This window comes from Equus caballus, chromosome 23 (assembly GCF_041296265.1).
Source record: "Equus caballus isolate H_3958 breed thoroughbred chromosome 23, TB-T2T, whole genome shotgun sequence".
Classification (NCBI taxonomy): domain Eukaryota; kingdom Metazoa; phylum Chordata; class Mammalia; order Perissodactyla; family Equidae; genus Equus; species Equus caballus.
The window spans coordinates 2,461,648-2,483,194 of NC_091706.1; positions in this window are offsets into that span (position 1 = coordinate 2,461,648).

Consider the following 21,547-nt stretch of genomic DNA (forward strand, 5'->3'; position numbering starts at 1 on the left):
CGAGCATGCCGGAGCCACCTGCTCGACTCGCCAGAAACACCTGCCGGACACGCCAAAATCACCTGCCGGGTACGCCAGAACCACCTGGCGGACACTCCGAAATCACGTGTTGCGCATGCCGGAATCAACTCTCAGACGTGCCGGAAGCACGTGCCGGACACGCCGGAATCACCTACCGGACAGACCGGAACCACCTGCCGAGCACGCCGGAGCCACCTGTTCGACTCGCTGGAACCACCTGCCGGACAGGCCAATATCAACTGCTGGCTATGCCAGAACCACCTCGGGGACGGTCCGGAATCACCTGCCAGCCTTGGCGGAACCACCTCTCAGACGTACCAGAACCACCTGCCGGTGAAGCTGGAAACACGTCCTGGACAGTCTGGAACCACCTGCCGGCCAAGCCTGAACCACCTGCCAAGCACAACGGAACAACCTGCCAGACATGCCAAAATCACCTGCGTGTTATGCCAGAACCACTTGGAGGACTCTCTGGGATGACCTGCCGGGCATGACGGAACCACCTCTCAGACGTGCCAGAACCATGTGGCGGACAGTCCGGAATCACCTGATGGGCATGCGCAACCACCTCTGAGACGTACCAGAACCACATGCCGTGCAGGCTGGACCCACCTACCGGACAGACCGGAATCAACTTTCAGGCATGCCGGAACCACCTGTCAGATGTGCCAGAAACACGTGCCGGAGACGCCGGAAGCACCTGCCAAGCACGTTGGAACCACCTGCTCAACTCGCCTGAACCACCTGCCGGACATGCCAAAAGCACCTGCTGAGTATGCCAGAACCACTTGGCGAACACTCCGGAATCACTTGCCGGGCATGCAGGAACCACCTCTCAGACATGCCAGAACCCCGTGCCAATGACCCCGGAAGCACCAGCCGAGCACGCCGGAACCAGCTGCTCGACTCGCCAGAACCACCTGCCGATCACGCAAAAATCACCTGCCGGCTACGCCACAACCAGTTGGTGAACACTTTGGAATCACCTGCCAGGTTTGCTGGAACCACCTGCCGGTCATGCCAAAATCACCTGACAACTACGCCAGTACAACTTGGCGGACACTGTGGAAACACCTGTGGGGCCTGCCGGAACCACATCTCAGACGTGCCAGAACCATGTGCATGAGATGCTGGAACCACACCCCGAACAGACGGAAAACACCTGCCAGACCCGTCTGAACACCCTGCCGAGCACGCCGGAGCCACCTGCTCGACTCGCCAGAAACACCTGCTGGACACGCCAAAATCACCTGCGGGGTATGCCAGAACAACCTGGCGGACACTACGGAATATCCTGCCGCGCATGCCGGAAGCACGTGCCAGACACGCTGGAATCACCTACCGGACAGACCGGAACCACCTGCCAAGAACACCGGAGCCACCTGTTCGACTCGCTGGAACCACCTGCCGGACAGGCCAATATCAACTGCTGGCTATGCCAGAACCACCTGGGGGACAGTCCGGGATCACCTGCCAGCCATGGCGGAACCACCTCTCAGACGTACCAGAACCACCTGCCGGAGAACCTGGAAACACGTCCTGGACAGACTGGAACCACGTGACGGCCATGCCTGAACGACCTGCCGAGCACGGCGGAACCACCTGCCAGACACTCCAAAATCACCTGTGGGCTACGCCAGAACCTCTTGGACGACACTCCGAAATGACCTGCCGGGCATGTTGGAACCACCTCTCAGACGTGCCAGAAGCACGTGGCGGACAGTCCGGAATCACCTGTTGGGCATACGCAACCACCTCTGAGACGTACCAGAACCACGTGCCGTGCACGCCGGAACCACCTACCGGACAGACCGGAATCAACTTTTGGGCATGCCGGAACCACCAGTCAGATGTGCCAGAAACACGTGCCGGAGACGCCGGAAGCACCTGCCGAGCACGTCGCAACCACCTGCTCAACTCGCCTGAACCACCTGCCGGACACGCCAAAATCACCTGCCCGCTACACCAGCACCACTTCGGGGACAAGCCGGAATCACGTGAGGGGCATGCCGGCACAGCCTCTCAGACTGAACCTCGTGCCGGACACCACAGAACCACCTGCCGGACAGACCGGAACCACCTGCCGGACACGCCGCAACCACCGGCTCGACCCGCCGCAACGACCGCTGGACATGCAAAATCACCTGTCGGCTACGCCGGAAACACTTGGCGAACACTCCGGAATCACCTGCCGGGCATGCCGGAACCACCTCTCAGATATGCCAGAACCACGTGCCAATGACCCCGGAAGCACCTGCCGAGCACGACGGAACCACCTGCTCGACTCGCCAGAACCACCTGCCGGACACGCAAAAATCACCTGCCGGCTACGCCACAACCAGTTGGGGAACACTTCGGAATCACCTGCTGGGCTTGCTGGAACCACCTGCCGGTCATGCCAAAATCACCTGCCAGCTACGCCAGTACGACTTGGCGGACACTGTGGAAACACCTGTCGGGGCGACCGGAACCACATCTCAGACGTGACAGAACCATGTGCATGAGATGCTGGAACCACACCCCGAACAGACGGAAAACACCTGCCAGACCCGTCTGAACAACCTGCCGAGCACGCCGGAGCCACCTGCTCGACTCGCCGGAACCACCTACCTGACATGCCCAAATCACCAGCCGGGTATGCCAGAACCACTTGGCGGACACTCCGGAATCATCTGCCGGACACGCCGGAACCAGCTCTCAGACACACCAGAACCACGTGCCGGAGACACCGGAAGCACCTGCCGAGCATGCCGGAGCCACCTGCTCGACTCGCCAGAAACACCTGCCGGACAAGCCAAAATCACCTGCCGGGTACGCCAGAACCACCTGGCGGACACTCCGAAATCACCTGTCGCGCATGCCGGAACCACCTCTCAGACGTGCCGGAAGCAAGTGCCGGACACGCAGGAATCACCTACCGGACAGACCGGAACCACCTGCCAAGCACGCCGGAGCCACCTGTTCGACTCGCTGGAACCACCTGCCGGACAGGCCAATATCACCTGCTGGCTATGCCAGAACCACCTGGGGGACGGTCCGGAATCACCTGCCAGCCATGGCGGAACCACCTCTCAGACGTACCAGAACCACCTGCCGGAGAAGCTGGAAACACGTCCTGGACAGTCTGGAACCACCTGCCGGCCAAGCCTGAACCACCTGCCAAGCACAACGGAACAACCTGCCAGACACGCCAAAATCAACTGCGTGCTATGCCAGACCCACTTGGAGGGCTCTCTGGGATGACCTGCCGGGCATGCCGGAACCACCTCTCAGACGTGCCAGAACCATGTGGCGGACAGTCCGGAATCACCTGTTGCGCGTGCGCAACCACCTCTTAGACGTACCAGAACCACATGCCGTGCAGGCTGGAACCACCTACCGGACAGACCGGAATCGCCTTTCGGGCATGCCGGAACCACCTGTCAGATGTGCCAGAAACACGTGCCGGAGACGCCGGAAGCACCTGCCAAGCACGTTGGAACCACCTGCTCAACTCGCCTGAACCACCTGCCGGACATGCCAAAATCACCTGCCGACTATGCCAGAACCACTTGGCGAACACTCCGGAATCACTTGCCGGGCATGCAGGAACCACCTCTCAGACATGCCAGAACCCCGTGCCAATGACCCCGGAAGCACCAGCCGAGCACGCCGGAACCACCTGCTCGACTCGCCAGAACCACCTGCCGATCACGCAAAAATCACCTGCCGGCTACGCCACAACCAGTTGGTGAACACTTTGGAGTCACCTGCCAGGCTTGCTGGAACCACCTGCCAATCATGCCAAAATCACCTGCCAACTACGCCAGAACCGCTTGGCGGACACTGCGGAAACACCTGTCGGGCCGGCTGGAACCACATCTCAGACGTGCCAGAAACGTGTTCATTAGATGCTGGAACCACACCCCGAACAGATGGATACCACCTGCCAGAACCGCCTCAACCACCTGCCGAGCCCTCCGGAACCACCTGCTCGACTCACCGGTACCACCTCCCTGACACGCCAAAATCACCTGCTGGGTATGCCAGAACCACTTGGCGGACACTCCGGAATCATCTGCCGGACATGCCGGAACCAGCTCTCAGACACACCAGAACCAAGTGCCGGAGACGCAGGAAGCACCTGCCGAGCATGCCGGAGCCACCTGCTCGACTCGTCAGAAACACCTGACGGACACGCCAAAATCACCTGCCGGGTATGCCAGAACCACCTGGCGGACACTACGTAATCACCTGCCGCGCATGCCGCAAGCACGTGCCAGACACGCCGGAATCACCTACCGGACAGACCGGAACCACCTGCCAAGAACGCCGGAGCCACCTGTTCGACTCGCTGGAACCACCTGCCGGACAGGCCAATATCACCTGCTGGCTATGCCAGAACCACCTCGGGGACAGTCCGGGATCACCTGCCAGCCATGGCGGAACCACCTCTCAGACGTACCAGAACCACCTGCCGGAGAACCTGGAAACACGTCCTGGACAGACTGGAACCACGTGACGGCCATGCCTGAACCACCTGCCGAGCACGGCGGAACCACCTGCCGGACACGCCAAAATCACCTGCGGGCTACGCCAGAACCACTTGGACGACTCTCCGAAATGACCTGCCGGGCATGTTGGAACCACCTCTCAGACGTGCCTGAAGCACGTGGCGGACAGTCCGGAATCACCTGTTGGGCATACGCAACCACCTCTGAGACGTACCAGAACCACGTGCCGTGCACGCCGGAACCACCTACCGGACAGACCGGAATCAACTTTTGGGCATGCCGGAACCACCAGTCAGATGTGCCAGAAACACGTGCCGGAGACGCCGGAAGCACCTGCCGAGCACGTCGCAACCACCTGCTCAACTCGCCTGAACCACCTGCCGGACACGCCAAAATCACCTGCCCGCTACACCAGCACCACTTCGGGGACAAGCCGGAATCACGTGAGGGGCATGCCGGCACAGCCTCTCAGACTGAACCTCGTGCCGGACACCACAGAACCACCTGCCGGACAGACCGGAACCACCTGCCGGACACGCCGCAACCACCGGCTCGACCCGCCGGAACGACCGCTGGACATGCAAAATCACCTGTCGGCTACGCCGGAAACGCTTGGCGAACACTCCGGAATCACCTGCCGGGCATGCCGGAACCACCTCTCAGATATGCCAGAACCACGTGCCAATGACCCCGGAAGCACCTGCCGAGCACGCCAGAACCACCGGCTCGAATCGCTAGAACCACCTGCCGGACACGCAGAAATCACCTGCCGGCTACGCCACAACCAGTTGGGGAACACTTCGGAATCACCTGCCGGGCTTGCTGGAACCACCTGCCGGTCATGCCAAAATCACCTGCCAACTACGCCAGTACCACTTGGCGGACACTGTGGAAACACCTGTCGGGCCGGCCGGAACCACATCTCAGACGTGCCAGAACCATGTGCATGAGATGCTGGAACCACACCCCGAACAGACGGAAAACACCTGCCAGACCCGTCTGAACAACCTGCCGAGCACGCCGGAGCCACCTGCTCGACTCGCCGGAACCACCTACCTGACATGCCCAAATCACCAGCCGGGTATGCCAGAACCACTTGGCGGACACTCCGGAATCATCTGCCGGACATGCCGGAACCAGCTCTCAGACACACCAGAACCACGTGCCGGAGACGCCGGAAGCACCTGCCGAGCATGCCGGAGCCACCTGCTCGACTCGCCAGAAACACCTGCCGGACACGCCAAAATCACCTGCCGGGTACGCCAGAACCACCTGGCGGACACTCCGAAATCACGTGTTGCGCATGCCGGAATCAACTCTCAGACGTGCCGGAAGCACGTGCCGGACACGCCGGAATCACCTACCGGACAGACCGGAACCACCTGCCGAGCACGCCGGAGCCACCTGTTCGACTCGCTGGAACCACCTGCCGGACAGGCCAATATCAACTGCTGGCTATGCCAGAACCACCTCGGGGACGGTCCGGAATCACCTGCCAGCCTTGGCGGAACCACCTCTCAGACGTACCAGAACCACCTGCCGGTGAAGCTGGAAACACGTCCTGGACAGTCTGGAACCACCTGCCGGCCAAGCCTGAACCACCTGCCAAGCACAACGGAACAACCTGCCAGACATGCCAAAATCACCTGCGTGTTATGCCAGAACCACTTGGAGGACTCTCTGGGATGACCTGCCGGGCATGACGGAACCACCTCTCAGACGTGCCAGAACCATGTGGCGGACAGTCCGGAATCACCTGATGGGCATGCGCAACCACCTCTGAGACGTACCAGAACCACATGCCGTGCAGGCTGGACCCACCTACCGGACAGACCGGAATCAACTTTCAGGCATGCCGGAACCACCTGTCAGATGTGCCAGAAACACGTGCCGGAGACGCCGGAAGCACCTGCCAAGCACGTTGGAACCACCTGCTCAACTCGCCTGAACCACCTGCCGGACATGCCAAAAGCACCTGCTGAGTATGCCAGAACCACTTGGCGAACACTCCGGAATCACTTGCCGGGCATGCAGGAACCACCTCTCAGACATGCCAGAACCCCGTGCCAATGACCCCGGAAGCACCAGCCGAGCACGCCGGAACCAGCTGCTCGACTCGCCAGAACCACCTGCCGATCACGCAAAAATCACCTGCCGGCTACGCCACAACCAGTTGGTGAACACTTTGGAATCACCTGCCAGGTTTGCTGGAACCACCTGCCGGTCATGCCAAAATCACCTGACAACTACGCCAGTACAACTTGGCGGACACTGTGGAAACACCTGTGGGGCCTGCCGGAACCACATCTCAGACGTGCCAGAACCATGTGCATGAGATGCTGGAACCACACCCCGAACAGACGGAAAACACCTGCCAGACCCGTCTGAACACCCTGCCGAGCACGCCGGAGCCACCTGCTCGACTCGCCAGAAACACCTGCTGGACACGCCAAAATCACCTGCGGGGTATGCCAGAACAACCTGGCGGACACTACGGAATATCCTGCCGCGCATGCCGGAAGCACGTGCCAGACACGCTGGAATCACCTACCGGACAGACCGGAACCACCTGCCAAGAACACCGGAGCCACCTGTTCGACTCGCTGGAACCACCTGCCGGACAGGCCAATATCAACTGCTGGCTATGCCAGAACCACCTGGGGGACAGTCCGGGATCACCTGCCAGCCATGGCGGAACCACCTCTCAGACGTACCAGAACCACCTGCCGGAGAACCTGGAAACACGTCCTGGACAGACTGGAACCACGTGACGGCCATGCCTGAACGACCTGCCGAGCACGGCGGAACCACCTGCCAGACACTCCAAAATCACCTGTGGGCTACGCCAGAACCTCTTGGACGACACTCCGAAATGACCTGCCGGGCATGTTGGAACCACCTCTCAGACGTGCCAGAAGCACGTGGCGGACAGTCCGGAATCACCTGTTGGGCATACGCAACCACCTCTGAGACGTACCAGAACCACGTGCCGTGCACGCCGGAACCACCTACCGGACAGACCGGAATCAACTTTTGGGCATGCCGGAACCACCAGTCAGATGTGCCAGAAACACGTGCCGGAGACGCCGGAAGCACCTGCCGAGCACGTCGCAACCACCTGCTCAACTCGCCTGAACCACCTGCCGGACACGCCAAAATCACCTGCCCGCTACACCAGCACCACTTCGGGGACAAGCCGGAATCACGTGAGGGGCATGCCGGCACAGCCTCTCAGACTGAACCTCGTGCCGGACACCACAGAACCACCTGCCGGACAGACCGGAACCACCTGCCGGACACGCCGCAACCACCGGCTCGACCCGCCGCAACGACCGCTGGACATGCAAAATCACCTGTCGGCTACGCCGGAAACACTTGGCGAACACTCCGGAATCACCTGCCGGGCATGCCGGAACCACCTCTCAGATATGCCAGAACCACGTGCCAATGACCCCGGAAGCACCTGCCGAGCACGACGGAACCACCTGCTCGACTCGCCAGAACCACCTGCCGGACACGCAAAAATCACCTGCCGGCTACGCCACAACCAGTTGGGGAACACTTCGGAATCACCTGCTGGGCTTGCTGGAACCACCTGCCGGTCATGCCAAAATCACCTGCCAGCTACGCCAGTACGACTTGGCGGACACTGTGGAAACACCTGTCGGGGCGACCGGAACCACATCTCAGACGTGACAGAACCATGTGCATGAGATGCTGGAACCACACCCCGAACAGACGGAAAACACCTGCCAGACCCGTCTGAACAACCTGCCGAGCACGCCGGAGCCACCTGCTCGACTCGCCGGAACCACCTACCTGACATGCCCAAATCACCAGCCGGGTATGCCAGAACCACTTGGCGGACACTCCGGAATCATCTGCCGGACACGCCGGAACCAGCTCTCAGACACACCAGAACCACGTGCCGGAGACACCGGAAGCACCTGCCGAGCATGCCGGAGCCACCTGCTCGACTCGCCAGAAACACCTGCCGGACAAGCCAAAATCACCTGCCGGGTACGCCAGAACCACCTGGCGGACACTCCGAAATCACCTGTCGCGCATGCCGGAACCACCTCTCAGACGTGCCGGAAGCAAGTGCCGGACACGCAGGAATCACCTACCGGACAGACCGGAACCACCTGCCAAGCACGCCGGAGCCACCTGTTCGACTCGCTGGAACCACCTGCCGGACAGGCCAATATCACCTGCTGGCTATGCCAGAACCACCTGGGGGACGGTCCGGAATCACCTGCCAGCCATGGCGGAACCACCTCTCAGACGTACCAGAACCACCTGCCGGAGAAGCTGGAAACACGTCCTGGACAGTCTGGAACCACCTGCCGGCCAAGCCTGAACCACCTGCCAAGCACAACGGAACAACCTGCCAGACACGCCAAAATCAACTGCGTGCTATGCCAGACCCACTTGGAGGGCTCTCTGGGATGACCTGCCGGGCATGCCGGAACCACCTCTCAGACGTGCCAGAACCATGTGGCGGACAGTCCGGAATCACCTGTTGGGCATGCGCAACCACCTCTGAGACGTACCAGAACCACATGCCGTGCAGGCTGGAACCACCTACCGGACAGACCGGAATCACCTTTCGGGCATGCCGGAACCACCTGTCAGATGTGCCAGAAACACGTGCCGGAGACGCCGGAAGCACCTGCCAAGCACGTTGGAACCACCTGCTCAACTCGCCTGAACCACCTGCCGGACATGCCAAAATCACCTGCCGACTATGCCAGAACCACTTGGCGAACACTCCGGAATCACTTGCCGGGCATGCAGGAACCACCTCTCAGACATGCCAGAACCCCGTGCCAATGACCCCGGAAGCACCAGCCGAGCACGCCGGAACCACCTGCTCGACTCGCCAGAACCACCTGCCGATCACGCAAAAATCACCTGCCGGCTACGCCACAACCAGTTGGTGAACACTTTGGAATCACCTGCCAGGCTTGCTGGAACCACCTGCCAGTCATGCCAAAATCACCTGCCAACTACGCCAGAACCGCTTGGCGGACACTGCGGAAACACCTGTCGGGCCGGCTGGAACCACATCTCAGACGTGCCAGAAACGTGTTCATGAGATGCTGGAACCACACCCCGAACAGACGGATACCACCTGCCAGAACCGCCTGAACCACCTGCTGAGCACGCCGGAACCACCTGCTCGACTCACAGGTACCACCTCCCTGACACGCCAAAATCACCTGCTGGGTATGCCAGAACCACTTGGCGGACACTCCGGAATCATCTGCCGGACATGCCGGAACCAGCTCTCAGACACACCAGAACCAAGTGCCGGAGACGCCGGAAGCACCTGCCGAGCATGCCGGAGCCACCTGCTCCACTCGCCAGAAACACCTGCCGGACACGCCAAAATCACCTGCCGGGTACGCCAGAACCACCTGGCGGACACTACGGAATCACCTGCCGCGCATGCCGGAACCACCTCTCAGACGTGCCGGAAGCACGTGCCGGACACGCCGGAAACACCTACCGGACAGACCGGAACCACCTGCCAAGAGCGCCGGAGCCACCTGTTCGACTCGCTGGAACCACCTGCCGGACAGGCCAATATCAACTGCTGGCTATGCCAGAACCACCTGGGGGACAGTCCGGGATCACCTGCCAGCCATGGCGGAACCACCTCTCAGACGTACCAGAACCACCTGCCGGAGAAGCTGGAAACACGTCCTGGACAGACTGGAACCACGTGACGGCCATGCCTGAACCACCTGCCGAGCACGGCGGAACCACCTGCCGGACACGCCAAAATCACCTGCGGGCTACGCCAGAACCACTTGGACGACTCTCCGAAATGACCTGCCGGGCATGTTGGAACCACCTCTCAGACGTGCCAGAAGCACGTGGCGGACAGTCCGGAATCACCTGTTGGGCATGCACAACCACCTCTGAGACGTACCAGAACCACATGCCGTGCACGCCGGAACCACCTACCGGACAGACCGGAATCCACTTTTGGGCATCCCGGAACCACCAGTCAGATGTGCCAGAAACACGTGCCGGAGACGCCGGAAGCACCTGCCGAGCACGTCGCAACCACCTGCTCAACTCGCCTGAACCACCTGCCGGACACGCCAAAATCACCTGCCCGCTACACCAGCACCACTTCGGGGACAAGCCGGAATCACGTGAGGGGCATGCCGGCACAGCCTCTCAGACTGAACCTCGTGCCGGACACCACAGAACCACCTGCCGGACAGACCGGAACCACCTGCCAGACACGCCGGAACCACCGGCTCGACCCGCCGGAACGACCGCTGGACATGCAAAATCACCTGCCGGCTACGCCGCAAACACTTGGCGAACACTCCGGAATCACCTGCCGGGCATGCCGGAACCACCTCTCAGATATGCCAGAACCACGTGCCAATGACCCCGGAAGCACCTGCCGAGCACGCCGGAACCACCTGCTCGACTCGCCAGAACCACCTGCCGGACACGCAAAAATCACCTGCCGGCTACGCCACAACCAGTTGGGGAACACTTCGGAATCACCTGCCGGGCTTGCTGGAACCACCTGCCGGTCATGCCAAAATCACCTGCCAACTACGCCAGTACCACTTGGCGGACACTGTGGAAACACCTGTCGGGCCGGCCGGAACCACATCTCAGACGTGCCAGAACCATGTGCATGAGATGCTGGAACCACACCCCGAACAGACGGAAAACACCTGCCAGACCCGTCTGAACAACCTGCCGAGCACGCCGGAGCCACCTGCTCGACTCGCCGGAACCACCTACCTGACATGCCCAAATCACCAGCCGGGTATGCCAGAACCACTTGGCGGACACTCCGGAATCATCTGCCGGACATGCCGGAACCAGCTCTCAGACACACCAGAACCACGTGCCGGAGACGCCGGAAGCACCTGCCGAGCATGCCGGAGCCACCTGCTCGACTCGCCAGAAACACCTGCCGGACACGCCAAAATCACCTGCCGGGTACGCCAGAACCACCTGGCGGACACTCCGAAATCACCTGTCGCGCATGCCGGAACCACCTCTCAGACGTGCCGGAAGCACGTGCCGGACACGCCGGAATCACCTACCGGACAGACCGGAACCACCTGCCGAGCACGCCGGAGCCACCTGTTCGACTCGCTGGAACCACCTGCCGGACAGGCCAATATCAACTGCTGGCTATGCCAGAACCACCTGGGGGACGGTCCGGAATCACCTGCCAGCCATGGCGGAACCACCTCTCAGACGTACCAGAACCACCTGCCGGAGAAGCTGGAAACACGTCCTGGACAGTCTGGAACCACCTGCCGGCCAAGCCTGAACCACCTGCCAAGCACAACGGAACAACCTGCCAGACACGCCAAAATCACCTGCGTGTTATGCCAGAACCACTTGGTGGACTCTCTGGGATGACCTGCCGGGCATGCCGGAACCACCTCTCAGACGTGCCAGAACCATGTGGCGGACAGTCCGGAATCACCAGTTGGGTATGCGCAACCACCTCTGAGACGCACCAGAACCACATGCCGTGCAGGCTGGAACCACCTACCGGACAGACCGGAATCACCTTTCGGGCATGCCGGAACCACCTGTCAGATGTGCCAGAAACACGTGCCGGAGACTCCGGAAGCACCTGCCAAGCACGTTGGAACCACCTGCTCAACTCGCCTGAACCACCTGCCGGACATGCCAAAATCACCTGCCGACTATGCCAGAACCACTTGGCGAACACTCCGGAATCACTTGCCGGGCATGCAGGAACCACCTCTCAGACATGCCAGAACCCCGTGCCAATGACCCCGGAAGCACCAGCCGAGCACGCCGGAACCACCTGCTCGACTCGCCAGAACCACCTGCCGATCACGCAAAAATCACCTGCCGGCTACGCCACAACCAGTTGGTGAACACTTTGGAATCACCTGCCAGGCTTGCTGGAACCACCTGCCAGTCATGCCAAAATCACCTGCCAACTACGCCAGAACCGCTTGGCGGACACTGCGGAAACACCTGTCGGGCCGGCTGGAACCACATCTCAGACGTGCCAGAAGCGTGTTCATGAGATGCTGGAACCACACCCCGAACAGACGGATACCACCTGCCAGAACCGCCTGAACCACCTGCTGAGCACGCCGGAACCACCTGCTCGACTCACCGGTACCGCCTCCCTGACACGCCAAAATCACCTGCTGGGTATGCCAGAACCACTTGGCGGACACTCCGGAATCATCTGCCGGACATGCCGGAACCAGCTCTCAGACACACCAGAACCAAGTGCCGGAGACGCCGGAAGCACCTGCCGAGCATGCCGGAGCCACCTGCTCCACTCGCCGGAAACACCTGCCGGACACGCCAAAATCACCTGCCGGGTATGCCAGAACCACCTGGCGGACACTACGGAATCACCTGCCGCGCATGCTGGAACCACCTCTCAGACGTGCCGGAAGCACGTGCCGGACACGCCGGAAACACCTACCGGACAGACCGGAACCACCTGCCAAGAACGCCGGAGCCACCTGTTCGACTCGCTGGAACCACCTGCCGGACAGGCCAATATCACCTGCTGGCTATGCCAGAACCACCTCGGGGACAGTCCGGGATCACCTGCCAGCCATGGCGGAACCACCTCTCAGACGTACCAGAACCACCTGCCGGAGAACCTGGAAACACGTCCTGGACAGACTGGAACCACGTGACGGCCATGCCTGAACCACCTGCCGAGCATGGCGGAACCACCTGCCGGACACGCCAAAATCACCTGCGGGCTACGCCAGAACCACTTGGACGACTCTCCGAAATGACCTGCCGGGCATGTTGGAACCACCTCTCAGACGTGCCTGAAGCACGTGGCGGACAGTCCGGAATCACCTGTTGGGCAAACGCAACCACCTCTGAGACGTACCAGAACCACGTGCCGTGCACGCCGGAACCACCTACCGGACAGACCGGAATCAACTTTTGGGCATGCCGGAACCACCAGTCAGATGTGCCAGAAACACGTGCCGGAGACGCCGGAAGCACCTGCCGAGCACGTCGCAACCACCTGCTCAACTCGCCTGAACCACCTGCCGGACACGCCAAAATCACCTGCCCGCTACACCAGCACCACTTCGGGGACAAGCCGGAATCACGTGAGGGGCATGCCGGCACAGCCTCTCAGACTGAACCTCGTGCCGGACACCACAGAACCACCTGCCGGACAGACCGGAACCACCTGCCGGACAAGCCGCAACCACTGGCTCGACCCGCCGCAACGACCGCTGGACATGCAAAATCACCTGTCGGCTACGCCGGAAACACTTGGCGAACACTCCGGAATCACCTGCCGGGCATGCCGGAACCACCTCTCAGATATGCCAGAACCACGTGCCAATGACCCCGGAAGCACCTGCCGAGCACGCCGGAACCACCTGCTCGACTCGCCAGAACCACCTGCCGGACACTCAAAAATCACCTGCCGGCTACGCCACAACCAGTTGGGGAACACTTCGGAATCACCTGCCGGGCTTGCTGGAACCACCTGCCGGTCATGCCAAAATCACCTGCCAACTACGCCAGTACCACTTGGCGGACACTGTGGAAACACCTGTCGGGCCTGCCGGAACCACATCTCAGACGTGCCAGAACCATGTGCATGAGATGCTGGAACCACACCCCGAACAGACGGAAAACACCTGCCAGACCCGTCTGAACAACCTGCCGAGCACGCCGGAGCCACCTGTTCGACTCGCTGGAACCACCTGCCGGACAGGCCAATATCAACTGCTGGCTATGCCAGAACCACCTGGGGGACGGTCCGGAATCACCTGCCAGCCATGGCGGAACCACCTCTCAGACGTACCAGAACCACCTGCCGGAGAAGCTGGAAACACGTCCTGGACAGTCTCGAACCACCTGCCGGCCAAGCCTGAACCACCTGCCAAGCACAACGGAACAACCTGCCAGACACGCCAAAATCACCTGCGTGTTATGCCAGAACCACTTGGTGGACTCTCTGGGATGACCTGCCGGGCATGCCGGAACCACCTCTCAGACGTGCCAGAACCATGTGGCGGACAGTCCGGAATCACCAGTTGGGTATGCGCAACCACCTCTGAGACGTACCAGAACCACATGCCGTGCAGGCTGGAACCACCTACCGGACAGACCGGAATCACCTTTCGGGCATGCCGGAACCACCTGTCAGATGTGCCAGAAACACGTGCCGGAGACTCCGGAAGCACCTGCCAAGCACGTTGGAACCACCTGCTCAACTCGCCTGAACCACCTGCCGGACATGCCAAAATCACCTGCCGACTATGCCAGAACCACTTGGTGAACACTCCGGAATCACTTGCCGGGCATGCAGGAACCACCTCTCAGACATGCCAGAACCCCGTGCCAATGACCCCGGAAGCACCAGCCGAGCACGCCGGAACCACCTGCTCGACTCGCCAGAACCACCTGCCGATCACGCAAAAATCACCTGCCGGCTACGCCACAACCAGTTGGTGAACACTTTGGAATCACCTGCCAGGCTTGCTGGAACCACCTGCCAGTCATGCCAAAATCACCTGCCAACTACGCCAGAACCGCTTGGCGGACACTGCGGAAACACCTGTCGGGCCGGCTGGAACCACATCTCAGACGTGCCAGAAGCGTGTTCATGAGATGCTGGAACCACACCCCGAACAGACGGATACCACCTGCCAGAACCGCCTGAACCACCTGCTGAGCACGCCGGAACCACCTGCTCGACTCACCGGTACCGCCTCCCTGACACGCCAAAATCACCTGCTGGGTATGCCAGAACCACTTGGCGGACACTCCGGAATCATCTGCCGGACATGCCGGAACCAGCTCTCAGACACACCAGAACCAAGTGCCGGAGACGCCGGAAGCACCTGCCGAGCATGCCGGAGCCACCTGCTCCACTCGCCGGAAACACCTGCCGGACACGCCAAAATCACCTGCCGGGTATGCCAGAACCACCTGGCGGACACTACGGAATCACCTGCCGCGCATGCTGGAACCACCTCTCAGACGTGCCGGAAGCACGTGCCGGACACGCCGGAAACACCTACCGGACAGACCGGAACCACCTGCCAAGAACGCCGGAGCCACCTGTTCGACTCGCTGGAACCACCTGCCGGACAGGCCAATATCACCTGCTGGCTATGCCAGAACCACCTCGGGGACAGTCCGGGATCACCTGCCAGCCATGGCGGAACCACCTCTCAGACGTACCAGAACCACCTGCCGGAGAACCTGGAAACACGTCCTGGACAGACTGGAACCACGTGACGGCCATGCCTGAACCACCTGCCGAGCATGGCGGAACCACCTGCCGGACACGCCAAAATCACCTGCGGGCTACGCCAGAACCACTTGGACGACTCTCCGAAATGACCTGCCGGGCATGTTGGAACCACCTCTCAGACGTGCCTGAAGCACGTGGCGGACAGTCCGGAATCACCTGTTGGGCAAACGCAACCACCTCTGAGACGTACCAGAACCACGTGCCGTGCACGCCGGAACCACCTACCGGACAGACCGGAATCAACTTTTGGGCATGCCGGAACCACCAGTCAGATGTGCCAGAAACACGTGCCGGAGACGCCGGAAGCACCTGCCGAGCACGTCGCAACCACCTGCTCAACTCGCCTGAACCACCTGCCGGACACGCCAAAATCACCTGCCCGCTACACCAGCACCACTTCGGGGACAAGCCGGAATCACGTGAGGGGCATGCCGGCACAGCCTCTCAGACTGAACCTCGTGCCGGACACCACAGAACCACCTGCCGGACAGACCGGAACCACCTGCCGGACAAGCCGCAACCACTGGCTCGACCCGCCGCAACGACCGCTGGACATGCAAAATCACCTGTCGGCTACGCCGGAAACACTTGGCGAACACTCCGGAATCACCTGCCGGGCATGCCGGAACCACCTCTCAGATATGCCAGAACCACGTGCCAATGACCCCGGAAGCACCTGCCGAGCACGCCGGAACCACCTGCTCGACTCGCCAGAACCACCTGCCGGACACTCAAAAATCACCTGCCGGCTACGCCACAACCAGTTGGGGAACACTTCGGAATCACCTGCCGGGCTTGCTGGAACCACCTGCCGGTCATGCCAAAATCACCTGCCAACTACGCCAGTACCACTTGGCGGACACTGTGGAAACACCTGTCGGGCCTGCCGGAACCACATCTCAGACGTGCCAGAACCATGTGCATGAGATGCTGGAACCACACCCCGAACAGACGGAAAACACCTGCCAGACCCGTCTGAACAACCTGCCGAGCACGCCGGAGCCACCTGTTCGACTCGCTGGAACCACCTGCCGGACAGGCCAATATCAACTGCTGGCTATGCCAGAACCACCTGGGGGACGGTCCGGAATCACCTGCCAGCCATGGCGGAACCACCTCTCAGACGTACCAGAACCACCTGCCGGAGAAGCTGGAAACACGTCCTGGACAGTCTCGAACCACCTGCCGGCCAAGCCTGAACCACCTGCCAAGCACAACGGAACAACCTGCCAGACACGCCAAAATCACCTGCGTGTTATGCCAGAACCACTTGGTGGACTCTCTGGGATGACCTGCCGGGCATGCCGGAACCACCTCTCAGACGTGCCAGAACCATGTGGCGGACAGTCCGGAATCACCAGTTGGGTATGCGCAACCACCTCTGAGACGTACCAGAACCACATGCCGTGCAGGCTGGAACCACCTACCGGACAGACCGGAATCACCTTTCGGGCATGCCGGAACCACCTGTCAGATGTGCCAGAAACACGTGCCGGAGACTCCGGAAGCACCTGCCAAGCACGTTGGAACCACCTGCTCAACTCGCCTGAACCACCTGCCGGACATGCCAAAATCACCTGCCGACTATGCCAGAACCACTTGGTGAACACTCCGGAATCACTTGCCGGGCATGCAGGAACCACCTCTCAGACATGCCAGAACCCCGTGCCAATGACCCCGGAAGCACCAGCCGAGCACGCCGGAACCACCTGCTCGACTCGCCAGAACCACCTGCCGATCACGCAAAAATCACCTGCCGGCTACGCCACAACCAGTTGGTGAACACTTTGGAATCACCTGCCAGGCTTGCTGGAACCACCTGCCAGTCATGCCAAAATCACCTGCCAACTACGCCAGAACCGCTTGGCGGACACTGCGGAAACACCTGTCGGGCCGGCTGGAACCACATCTCAGACGTGCCAGAAGCGTGTTCATGAGATGCTGGAACCACACCCCGAACAGACGGATACCACCTGCCAGAACCGCCTGAACCACCTGCTGAGCACGCCGGAACCACCTGCTCGACTCACCGGTACCGCCTCCCTGACACGCCAAAATCACCTGCTGGGTATGCCAGAACCACTTGGCGGACACTCCGGAATCATCTGCCGGACATGCCGGAACCAGCTCTCAGACACACCAGAACCAAGTGCCGGAGACGCCGGAAGCACCTGCCGAGCATGCCGGAGCCACCTGCTCCACTCGCCGGAAACACCTGCCGGACACGCCAAAATCACCTGCCGGGTATGCCAGAACCACCTGGCGGACACTACGGAATCACCTGCCGCGCATGCTGGAACCACCTCTCAGACGTGCCGGAAGCACGTGCCGGACACGCCGGAAACACCTACCGGACAGACCGGAACCACCTGCCAAGAACGCCGGAGCCACCTGTTCGACTCGCTGGAACCACCTGCCGGACAGGCCAATATCACCTGCTGGCTATGCCAGAACCACCTCGGGGACAGTCCGGGATCACCTGCCAGCCATGGCGGAACCACCTCTCAGACGTACCAGAACCACCTGCCGGAGAACCTGGAAACACGTCCTGGACAGACTGGAACCACGTGACGGCCATGCCTGAACCACCTGCCGAGCATGGCGGAACCACCTGCCGGACACGCCAAAATCACCTGCGGGCTACGCCAGAACCACTTGGACGACTCTCCGAAATGACCTGCCGGGCATGTTGGAACCACCTCTCAGACGTGCCTGAAGCACGTGGCGGACAGTCCGGAATCACCTGTTGGGCAAACGCAACCACCTCTGAGACGTACCAGAACCACGTGCCGTGCACGCCGGAACCACCTACCGGACAGACCGGAATCAACTTTTGGGCATGCCGGAACCACCAGTCAGATGTGCCAGAAACACGTGCCGGAGACGCCGGAAGCACCTGCCGAGCACGTCGCAACCACCTGCTCAACTCGCCTGAACCACCTGCCGGACACGCCAAAATCACCTGCCCGCTACACCAGCACCACTTCGGGGACAAGCCGGAATCACGTGAGGGGCATGCCGGCACAGCCTCTCAGACTGAACCTCGTGCCGGACACCACAGAACCACCTGCCGGACAGACCGGAACCACCTGCCGGACAAGCCGCAACCACTGGCTCGACCCGCCGCAACGACCGCTGGACATGCAAAATCACCTGTCGGCTACGCCGGAAACACTTGGCGAACACTCCGGAATCACCTGCCGGGCATGCCGGAACCACCTCTCAGATATGCCAGAACCACGTGCCAATGACCCCGGAAGCACCTGCCGAGCACGCCGGAACCACCTGCTCGACTCGCCAGAACCACCTGCCGGACACTCAAAAATCACCTGCCGGCTACGCCACAACCAGTTGGGGAACACTTCGGAATCACCTGCCGGGCTTGCTGGAACCACCTGCCGGTCATGCCAAAATCACCTGCCAACTACGCCAGTACCACTTGGCGGACACTGTGGAAACGCCTGTCGGGCCGGCCGGAACCACATCTCAGACGTGCCAGAACCATGTGCATGAGATGCTGGAACCACACCCCGAACAGACGGAAAACACCTGCCAGACCTGTCTGAACAACCTGCCGAGCACGCCGGAGCCACCTGCTCGACTCGCCGGAACCACCTACCTGACATGCCCAAATCACCAGCCGGGTATGCCAGAACCACTTGGCGGACACTCCGGAATCATCTGCCGGACATGCCGGAACCAGCTCTAAGACACACCAGAACCACGTGCCGGAGACGCCGGAAGCACCTGCCGAGCATGCCGGAGCCACCTGCTCGACTCGCCAGAAACACCTGCCGGACACGCCAAAATCACCTGCCGGGTACGCCAGAACCACCTGGCGGACACTCCGAAATCACCTGTCGCGCATGCCGGAACCACCTCTCAGACGTGCCGGAAGCACGTGCCGGACACGCCGGAATCACCTACCGGACAGACCGGAACCACCTGCCGAGCACGCCGGAGCCACCTGTTCGACTCGCTGGAACCACCTGCCGGACAGGCCAATATCAACTGCTGGCTATGCCAGAACCACCTGGGGGACGGTCCGGAATCACCTGCCAGCCATGGCGGAACCACCTCTCAGACGTACCAGAACCACCTGCCGGAGAAGCTGGAAACACGTCCTGGACAGTCTGGAACCACCTGCCGGCCAAGCCTGAACCACCTGCCAAGCACAACGGAACAACCTGCCAGACACGCCAAAATCACCTGCGTGTTATGCCAGAACCACTTGGAGGACTCTCTGGGATGACCTGCCGGGCATGCCGGAACCACCTCTCAGACGTGCCAGAACCATGTGGCGGACAGTCCGGAATCACCTGTTGCGCGTGCGCAACCACCTCTGAGACGTACCAGAACCACATGCCGTGCAGGCTGGAACCACCTACCGGACAGACCGGAATCACCTTTCGGGCATGCCGAAACCACCTGTCAGATGTGCCAGAAACACGTGCCGGAGACGCCGGAAGCACCTGCCAAGCACGTTGGAACCACCTGCTCAACTCGCCTGAACCACCTGCCGGACATGCCAAAATCACCTGCCGACTATGCCAGAACCACTTGGCGAACACTCCGGAATCACTTGCCGGGCATGCAGGAACCACCTCTCAGACATGCCAGAACCCCGTGCCAATGACCCCGGAAGCACCAGCCGAGCACGCCGGAACCACCTGCTCGACTCGCCAGAACCACCTGCCGATCACGCAAAAATCACCTGCCGGCTACGCCACAACCAGTTGGTGAACACTTTGGAATCACCTGCCAGGCTTGCTGGAACCACCTGCCAGTCATGCCAAAATCACCTGCCAACTACGCCAGAACCGCTTGGCGGACACTGCGGAAACACCTGTCGGGCCGGCTGGAACCACATCTCAGACGTGCCAGAAACGTGTTCATGAGATGTTGGAACCACACCCCGAACAGACGGATACCACCTGCCAGAACCGCCTGAACCACCTGCCGAGCACGCCGGAACCACCTGCTCGACTCACAGGTACCACCTCCCTGACACGCCAAAATCACCTGCTGGGTATGCCAGAACCACTTGGCGGACACTCCGGAATCATCTGCCGGACATGCCGGAACCAGCTCTCAGACACACCAGAACCAAGGGCCGGAGACGCCGGAAGCACCTGCCGAGCATGCCGGAGCCACCTGCTCGACTCGCCAGAAACACCTGCCGGCCACGCCAAAATCACCTGCCGGGTATGCCAGAACCACCTGGCGGACACTACGGAATCACCAGCCGCGCATGCCGGAAGCACGTGCCAGACACGCCGGAAACACCTACCGGACAGACCAGAACCACCTGCCAAGAACGCCGGAGCCACCTGTTCGACTCGCTGGAACCACCTGCCGGACAGGCCAATATCAACTGCTGGCTATGCCAGAACCACCTGGGGGACGGTCCGGGATCACCTGCCAGCCATGGCGGAACCACCTCTCAGACGTACCAGAACCACCTGCCGGAGAAGCTGGAAACACGTCCTGGACAGACTGGAACCACGTGACGGCCATGCCTGAACCACCTGCCGAGCACGGCGGAACCACCTGCCGGACACGCCAAAATCACCTGTGGGCTATGCCAGAACCACTTGGTCGACTCTCCGAAATGACATGCCGGGCATGTTGGAACCACCTCTCAGACGTGCCAGAAGCACGTGGCGGACTGTCCGGAATCACCTGTTGGGCATACGCAACCACCTCTGACACGTACCAGAACCACGTGCCGTGCACG